Source organism: Triticum aestivum, chromosome 6A (genome assembly GCF_018294505.1).
Source record: "Triticum aestivum cultivar Chinese Spring chromosome 6A, IWGSC CS RefSeq v2.1, whole genome shotgun sequence".
NCBI classification, from domain to species: Eukaryota; Viridiplantae; Streptophyta; class Magnoliopsida; order Poales; family Poaceae; genus Triticum; species Triticum aestivum.
The window spans coordinates 181,526,598-181,536,335 of NC_057809.1; positions in this window are offsets into that span (position 1 = coordinate 181,526,598).

Below are 9,738 nucleotides of genomic sequence, written 5' to 3' on the forward strand. Positions count from 1 at the left end.
CTATAAATAGTGAGCCATTGTCCTGTTTTTCTTGGACAAAAGATGACTTGTGCGTACGTCCGCCGGGACGCACACTGACGAAGGCAGCAGTAGCGGGTCATGGCACAAGGGCGAGGTGACGGAGCGACGCGTCGACCATGATAGAGCCGCAGCAGCGGGGGAGCGGCCCGGTCGACCCAGGCGGGTTTGACCTAATTGTAGTGGCCGTGGATAACCTACGCCCGTCCGGGTCATGGTCCTCATTTATCTTTTTTTTATTGCTAAACTGCCAAACACTTCAACACATGCATGCGCAGCATGTTTGTGAAGCGTGGCGCCTGAGGCTGTGGTCTTGAGATTTGGAGTGTTAGGTCATGTGTTGGCCGTATGTGCCTTTTCTCCCTGTTGATGATCCCGTAGTAGTACTTGAACTCTTCCCCAATTGACTCGGATACCTACTCTTGGTCGCAGACGGAATAAAAAATCTTAATTGTACTAGAATCAGACCAGCTCACTTTTTAACTTTTAGCTCAAGTGTCTCATCAATTAAGGAATATTCCTCTTGAATTATCTCTCGTGTCCTAGTAACCCTTTTTCTTTCCTTTTGAGCCAGGAGTCCGACTTGAGTCAAAGTAGTACTCCACTTGATGTCTTGAGGCTGCACGTGCGATGGTGACGGCGACTCGGCGAATCAGACAAAAACAACAGTAATTTGATGATCATAATTTGTACTGATGAAATCCCCTTTGCGCGCTTGGCTTCTCGTGATAATGCAACGGAAAGTGATCCGGACACGACGGATCGCCTGGCTGCGTTTGACGGTGCACATAGATGCAATCCGGCTCGTTTCATCTGAAAATTATGAACTTCTCGAAACCTGTGAAAGATCCCTTCAAGAACTCAACACCACCATGTGCCAGCCCCACGGTGGGTGCCAACTGTCGTGGAAATATCACGGCAGATGTCCTAGTGTGAGGACTTAGTCGTGAGGCCAACGCATCTATGTAGTAGCTTGAGAGAGGTTGAGCGGAATTGAGAGACGCAACACAAGACAAGGATTTAGACAGCTTCGGGCCCCGAGAAACATCGTCCGGAATAGCCCTACATGCTGTTTGTGGCTAGATCTCATTATCCTCATGAGAGAGTCGCCGCATAAGCCGGCTCCCCCTTTGTATCTAGCCCTAGAGATTGTTTCTTGTTGCCCCTCCTTTGGGGAGCCCTGCCCCTCCTTATATATGTTGAAGGGGCGGGTTACATGTGGAGTCCTATTAGGATCAGGACTAGTCTACCTTCTAATACAAACTGGATACAAGTCCGGTTCTTGACTCCTTTTAAGGGAAATACTCCTCACACCTTTTCTCTTAAACCGGCCCACCATTAACATAAACCGGCCTTTTGGGCCTTGGGCCTTGTCATCCGCCTTTCCCGCCCGCCGGGTTACCAGTGAGTCATAATGTTCAGTCAGGTTACTTGTAAACCGTCTGGTCAGTGCGGGTCACCGGTGAATCGCCAAGTCCGGCCGGGTTATACTTCTAGCCGGGTTACACTGCGAGGTATATCCCCGACAATTTCCAAAAATATTCTCCGTGAAATTTCAGGTCATTCTGAGAACTTTTATTTCTGCACAAAAATAACACCATGGCAATTCTGCTGAAAACAGCGTCAGTCTGGGTGAGTTCCATTGAAATCATGCAAGTTAGAGTCCAAAACAAGGTCAAAAGTGTTTGGAAAAGTAGATACGATGGAGACGTGATACGTCTCCAACGTATCTATAATTTTTGATTGTTCCATGCTTTTATATTATCTGTTTTGGATGTTTAATGGGCTTGAATTTACCTTTTTATATTATTTTGGGACTAACCTACTAACCAAAGGCCGAGTGTAAATTGCTATTTTTTGCCTATTTCAGTGTTTTGCAGAAAAGGAATATCAAACAGAATGAAACCTTCGGGAGAGTTATTTTTGGAACAACGTGATCCGGGAGACTTGGAGTGGCCGTCAAGAAAGAAGTGAGGAGGCCATGAGGTAGGGGGGGGGGCGCCCAGGGGGCAGGTGCGCCCCCACCCTCATGGGCCCCTTGCAGCTCCACCAACGTACTTCTTCCTCCTATATATACCCATATACCCCTAAAACATCGAGGAGTACCACGAAACCCTATTTCCACCACCGCAACTTTCTGCACCCGTGAGATCCCATCTTGGGGCCTTTTTCGGTGCTCCACTAGAGGGGGAATCGATCACAGAGGGCTTCTACATCAACACCATAGCCTCTCTGATGATGTGTGAGTAGTTTATCACAGACCTTCGGGTCTATAGTTATTAGCTAGATGGCTTCTTCTCTCTCTTTGGATCTCAATACAAAGTTGTCCTTGATTCTCTTGGAGATCTATTCGATGTAATTCTTTTTGCGGTGTGTTTGTCGAGATCCGATGAATTGTGGGTTTATGATCAAGATTATCTATGAACAATATTTGATTCGTCTCTAAAATCTTTTATGCATGATTTAAATATCTTTGCAAGTCTCTTCGAATTATCAGTTTGGTTTGGCCTACTAGATTGATCTTTCTTGCAATGGGAGAAGTGCTTAGCTTTGTGTTCAATCTTGCGGTGTCCTTTCCCAGTTACAGCAGGGGCAGCAAGGCACGTATTGTATTGTTGCCATCGAGGATAAAAAAATGGGGTTTATATCATATTGCTTGAGTTTATCCCTCTACATTATGTCATCTTGCCTAATGCGTTACTCTGTTCTTATGAACTTAATACTCTAGATGCATGCTGGATAGCGGTCGATGTGTGGAGTAATAGTAGTAGATGCAAAATCGTTTCGGTCTACTTGTCGCGGACGTGATGTCTATATACATGATCATACCTAGATATTCTCATAACTATGCGCTTTTCTATGAGTTGCTCGACAGTAATTCGTTTACCCACCGTAGAATTTGCTATCTTGAGAGTAGCCACTAGTGAAACCTATGGCCCCCGGGTCTATATTCCATCATATTATTTTCCTATCAATTTGATATTTCTATTTTGCAATCTTTATTTTCCAATATATACAACAAAAATACCAAAAATATTTATCTTATTATCTCTATCAGATCTCACTTTCGTAAGTGATCGTGAAGGGATTGACAACCCCTTTATCGCGTTGGTTGCGAGGTTCTTGTTTGTTTGTGCAGGTACTAGGGGACTTGTGTGTTACCTCCTACTGGATTTATACCTTGGTTCTCAAAACTGAGGGAAATACTTACGCTACTGTGTTGCATCACCTTTCCTCTTCAAGGGTAAACCAACGCAAGCTCAAGAGGTAGCTAGAAGGATTTCTGGTGCCGTTGCCGGGGAAGTTTACACCAAGTCAAGTCAAGCTTTGATCTCCCACCAACGTGCGGATTTCCGGCGCCGATACCAAGTACCCATCACAAACTCTTATCCCTTGCATTACAATATTTTCCATTTGCCTCTCATTTTCCTCTCCCCCACTTCACCCTTGTCGTTTTATTTGCCCTCTTTTCCGCTCGCTTCTTTTTTGCTTGCTTCTCGTGTGTCCATGTGGTTTGCTATTATGGCTAGCCCTTCTATCATTGTTAGTACTCCCGATCATGAAGTTCTCAATTTTAAACAAAGGGAGGGAGAAAATCTAAAATATGCTTGGTATAGAATTTGCAATGCTCAGAATAGATCCACTAGGAAGTGATCCACTTCCGTTCTTCTTCGCAATTTTTATGTAGGCATCACCCCTTGGAATAGATATATTCTTGATACCATTACCAGAGGGAATTTCTTGGGGAGCCATACTTTTGATTCTTATAATGCTATGATAGATTTGTTTGGGCAACCACCTCTCTTGGTTAATGGAACTATTTTAACTTTGGAACATGTGATGCAAAGGCTTGAAATTATTGAAAATAAAGTTGCCACTGTAGAGCTGATTGAGAATTTGAATAAAAAGATCCACAACCAGATTACCCAATATGGATCTAAGGTAGGAGTTACTATGATTTTTTTAAAGAAAAAGAACCCATAGTTAAAGAAAAGATAGATTAAGATTCCACAAGAATTGATAAACTTGAGGACATTATTACCAATTTAGGGTCTGCCTTTTCTTCCGTAAAAAATACTCCAAATCCTCCTACTACTAGAGTTGCCAAGCTTATGTATGTGCCTAAAATAAAAATGGGTGAATCTTCTAAGGAAAATGCAGATCTCATATCAATAAGTGTTTACCCCAACTTTTTCGCTATCATTAAGGAACCTTATGCTACGAATGAATTCCTTGACTTCTTGCCTAGGAGTTTGATCATTAATAAAAAGAAGGAAACTCCTAAGGGTTATAAGTGTTTTATTGAAGAATTGCCTACCAAAGATGACAATACCTAGATCTATTCTTGTTTTTATGCCTAGCTAGGGGCGTTAAACAATAGCGCTTGTTGGGAGGAAACCCAATTTTATTTTGTTTCTTGTTTTTTTGTTCCTGTTTAGTAGTAAATAATCCATCTAGATTCTGTTTAGATGTGGTTTTATGCTTTAATTTAGTGTTTGTGCCAAGTAGAACCTTTGGGAAGAATTGGGGGAAGTTTATGTGACCTTGCTGTAAAAAACAGAAACTTTAGCGCTCACAAGATTTGCTGCCATTTATTACTGGAGAGTGCGATTAGGTTGATTATTTTTGCAGATGATTAATAGACAAATTCCTCACGTCCACCAATTTCTTTAAGAATTTTTGGGTTTACATAATTATTTGAAACCTACAGATTACTACAGACTGTTTTGTTTTTGACAGATTCTGTTTTTCGTGTGTTGTTTGCTTATTTTGATGAATCTATGGCTAGTATCAGGGCGTATGAACCATAGAGAAGTTGGAATACATTAGGTTTAACACCAATATAAAAAAAATAATGAGTTCACTACAGTACCTTGAAGTGGTGGTTTGTTTTCTTATACTAACGGAGCTCATGAGATTTTCTATTGAGTTTTGTGTTGTGAAGTTTTCAAGTTTTGGGTAAAGATTTGATGGGTTTTGGAACAAGGAGTGGCAAAAGCCTAAGCTTGGGGATGACCAAGGCACCCCAAGGTAAAATTCAAGGACAACCAAAAGCCTAAGCTTCGGGATGCCCCGGAAGGCATCCCCTCTTTCGTCTTCGTCCATCGGTAACTTTACTTGAGGCTATATTTTTATTCACCACATGATATGTGTTTTTCTTGGAGCGTCTTGTATGATTTGAGTCTTTTCTTTTTGGTTTACCACAATCATCCTTGCTGTACACACCTTTTGGGAGAGACACACATGAATCGGAATTTATTAGAATACTATATGTGCTTCACTTATATCTTTTGATCTAGATAATTTTGCTCTAGTGCTTCACTTATATCTTCTTAGAGCACGGTGGTGGCTTTATTTTATAGAAATTATTGATCTCTCATGCTTCACTTATATTATTTTGAGAGTCTTATGAAACAGCATGGTAATTTTCTTTGGCTATAAAATTAGTCCTAATATGATAGGCATCCAAGATGGGTATAATAAACACTATCATAAAAAGTGCATTGAATACTATGAGAAGTTTGATACTTGATGATTGTTTTGAGATATAAAGATGGTGATATTAGAGTCATGCTAGTTGAGTAGTTGTGAATTTGGGAAATAGCGTTAAAGTTTGTGATTCCCATAGCATGCACGTATGGTGAACCGTTATGTGATGAAGTCGGAGCATGATTTATTTATTCTTTGTCTTCCTTATGAGTGGCGGTCGGGGACGAGCGATGGTCTTTTCCTACCAATCTATCCCCCTAGGAGCATGCACGTAGTACTTTGTTTCGATAACTAATAGATTTTTGCAATAAGTATGTGAGTTCTTTATGACTAATGTTGAGTCCATGGATTATACACACTCTCACCCTTCCACCATTGCTAGCCTCTCTAGTACCACGCAACTTTCGCCTGTACCATAAACCCACCATATACCTTCCTCAAAACAGCCAGCATACCTACTGAAAGAACATGCGGTGCCCCCATGTTTGGTTTTGGTAATTGATGACAATCTCCATGGACTAATGGTTGCCTTGAGTTATATTTGAAGGTTTTCTCCATAGGCTTTTCTTGGAGTACATGTGTTGGTTTCAACGAGAGTTTGTGTCGACCAAGGAATTACCTAAAGATTGGTCATGTGAGAGTTGATCTTATTGCAAGCATGTCTTGAAGAAGAAGATTGTGTGATCATTCATGCTTACCTTCAAGGCATCATCCAAATGAAGAGAGTTGGAAAGGTTCAAGGTTGATCAATACTAAGTCAAGAGTGAATCAAGTTGATCAAATCACAAAGCGTAGAAGATGTACCGAGAGGGATCAAGTGATCCCATGGTATGGTAAGCATTGACCATTACGCTTTGTGTACTAACCCATAGTCTTCGTGAGAGTTCTTTGTGGGGTTAGGTTGCGGCATGCACGTTCAAGTGATGCATCACGAATAGATCAAGTGCTTGAATATTGCCATCCATTGTGGTGACAATGGACTTGTGAAGATGTGTCAAAAAGTGGCTCACCCATAATGGAGTATGGGGGAGCAATCTACTAGTCTTCACCGAGCCAACGTAATCAAGAAAGGTGGTCCTACTTGAGGAAGTCAAGATCGTCTACATCTAGCTCAAGTGGACTTTGTGCAAGGCAAAGGTTTGGCCTTGATAGGTTCTCTATTCTACCGGTCTCATGGTGGTAGTTTGGAGACCGGGTTATAGGATCGTTTGCCGTACTATCAAGGGGGGCTCTCAAGTGAGTAGCTTGATCGTATCATTCGTAGAGAGCTCAAACCATAGCATGCTTGCATCATCTTTCTTGGTTCTTGTTTGGTTCTCTTTGTGAGTCTTATAGCTTATGGTCATCTAGATGACAAGCTCGAGTTCATCGAAAATGGAGTTCACATGCTTCTTCTATTGTGTTTTCGGTGTTGGAGGTTTTACCGGTCTTATTCGAGGAAGGGTTCTCACCATTTTCTTATGGGACTTTTCTAATTTGCTTCTTATTGTTATTTCTATCAAGATTGTGTTAGCCCTTGTCACTAGCTTTCCAACAAACTTGGTTTCGTTGAATTCGGAGTCCGTTTGCAGAAGTTGTGTCAGTTTTGGTGTCCTCTTAACAGCTGCAGCAGTACTACCACTCGTGGTAGAGGTACTACCGCTTGAGCGGTACTACCGCGGCTACTTCCGTGGCTACTTCCGCTCCGTACCAAAAACTTGTCACAAGTCCAGCGGTGGTAGGCACGGATGTAATTTTTTAGTACCGCTCGCAAGCAGTAGTACCGCTACCCGTTGAGGTAGTACCGCTACCCCTAGTGGTAGTACCATGAGGACAAGCGGTAGTACCGCTCTATGCAGGCTGTGAGCATAACGGTTGGATTTTTTCCCACCTATAAAAGGGGGTCTTCTTCCCCAATGATCCTTATCCTTTGAGCTCGTGTTCTTCCCCCATTGTTGACCTTCTTCGAGCTTGCTAACTCTCAATCCCTCCATGGATTCTTGCTAGTTTTTGAGGGAAAAGAGAGAGGAGATCTAGATCCACATTTCCACCAATCACTTTCTCCTCTATGTGAGGGGAACCCCTTGGATCTAGATCTTGGAGTTCTTGGTGTTCTCCTTCTTGTTCTTCCTCTCATTTTCCTCCCTAGCATTAGTTGCTTCGGTGGGATTTGAGAGAGAAGGACTTGGGCACTCCGTGGGCCCTTGCCATTGCATTTGGTGCATCGGTTTGAGTTCTCCATGGTGATACATGGAAGTTACAAGTTGAGAAGCTTATTACTCTTGGGTGCTTGGTACCCTTGAGCTTGTTCCTCTTGGGTGCTTGGGCGCCCTAGACGGTTGGTGGTGTTCAGAGCTCAATCATTGTGGCCTAAAGCTCCGGGCAAGCGTCGGGGTCTCCAATTAGGTTGTGGAGATCGCCTCGAGCAATTTGACGGGTTCTGGTGACCGCCCCCAAGGGTTGCCAAAGTGTACGTGTCCGGTGACCACCCCCAAGGGTTGGCATTTGTACGGGTTCGGTGACCGCCCTCAAGGGTCCCTTAGTGGAATGATGACATCTTGCATTGTGCGAGGGCGTGAGGAGATTACGGTGGCCCTAGTGGCTTCTTGGGGAGCATTGTGCCTCCACACCACTCCAAACGGAGATTAGCATCCGCAAGGGTGTGAACTTCGGGATACATCGTCGTCTCCGCGTGCCTCGGTTATCTCTTACCCGAGCTCTTTACTTATGCACTTTACTTTGTGATAGCCATATTGTTTCTTGTCATATATCTTGCTATAACCTAGTAGTTTATCTTGCTTAGCATAAGTTGTTGGTGCACATAGGTGAGCCTAGTTGTTGTAGGTTTTGTGCTTGACAAATTAACCACTAGGTTTATTCCGCATTTGTTCAAGCCTAAATCATAATTATTTTAAGGCACCTATTCACCCCCCTCTAGGCGACATCCACGATCTTTCAATTGGTACCGGTGCCTCGTCTCTCTTTATTAGGCTTTAACGCCTAGATAGTAAAGATGTCAACTAGGGGATTAGGATTCTCTGACACTCTTAGTTTTGATATCACAAATTTTGATGTTTGGTAATCCGCATGCTTAATCTCTTTAGGGTCATGGACCCGAATTTAGAGCGAATTGTAGATATTAGTTTTTCTCCTCCAAAGGATCCCCAAAGATTATTGTCAGAGGATGAGAAAAACTCTTATCTCAATGCTCAAGCTTCTAATGTGCTTTTTGATGCTTTGAGAAATGTAGTTATATTTCAACTCATGCCATTCCGGGATGCTCATGAGTTGTGGACAAAGCTTCAAGATAAATATGGCGTGTCCAAGTTTTGTGGGGATGATTGTTCTCCCTCCACATCCGGCCGTGTTGTGTTCTCAACTTCTTCTACTTCACCTACATGTGGTTTGCCACAAGGTAATGACATGGTGAGTAGTGGTGTACATTGCAATGATGATAGTGGGTTTATTGTTGATAATCCTTCATCACTTTCTTATTGCAATGCTTCATCTTTGGACTTTAGCACTCCGAGCACTCCAAATGTTTCACATGCTTGTGTTGATAGTACTTGCATATCATGCAGAAATTGCTTGACTAAATCTCATGATGATATGTTTACTATGTCTTGTTGCCATGATAAAAATGCATATATTTCCTCGAATTGTTGTGCTAACAATGTAGAGGAAACCCAACACCCCATGGAACAAGATGTGGTCTTGAATGGTGCTTCAACGGATCCTACATCATCATCTATTTCATTTTGCCTTATGGCCAAGGCTTCAAAGGTATCTCCCACTTTGAATCCCAATATATCTTGTCATGATATTGATGATGGAAAGAGTGATGATGATGTTGATTATGATGAAGAGAGTGATGATGTTGCCTCCTTAAAAATTAAGGGGGAAATGATTTTTAAAGCTCTTCTTAAGAATAAAATTGCTCGTTCTAACTTCATGGAAATCATGTCTATTGCTATTGAGGGCAAGAAATATATTGATGAGCTGGAATCTCGTCTTGAGGAGCATGAGGTCACCATTGATAAAATGGAAGGTCATGAGCGTGATTACTCTAATGAGATTGCGGACCTCTCTCAAGCTCTTGAACTTGAACAAACCACCAAGGAATCTCTTGAGGAGACTTTTGCTCTAGAATTATCTAGAGTGAGGGAATCTCGTGATAGAGCTCTTGAGGTGGCCAATGATTTTGAAACTAAAAATGAGGAGCTTGAAGTTGTTCATGCTAAACTCCTTGAG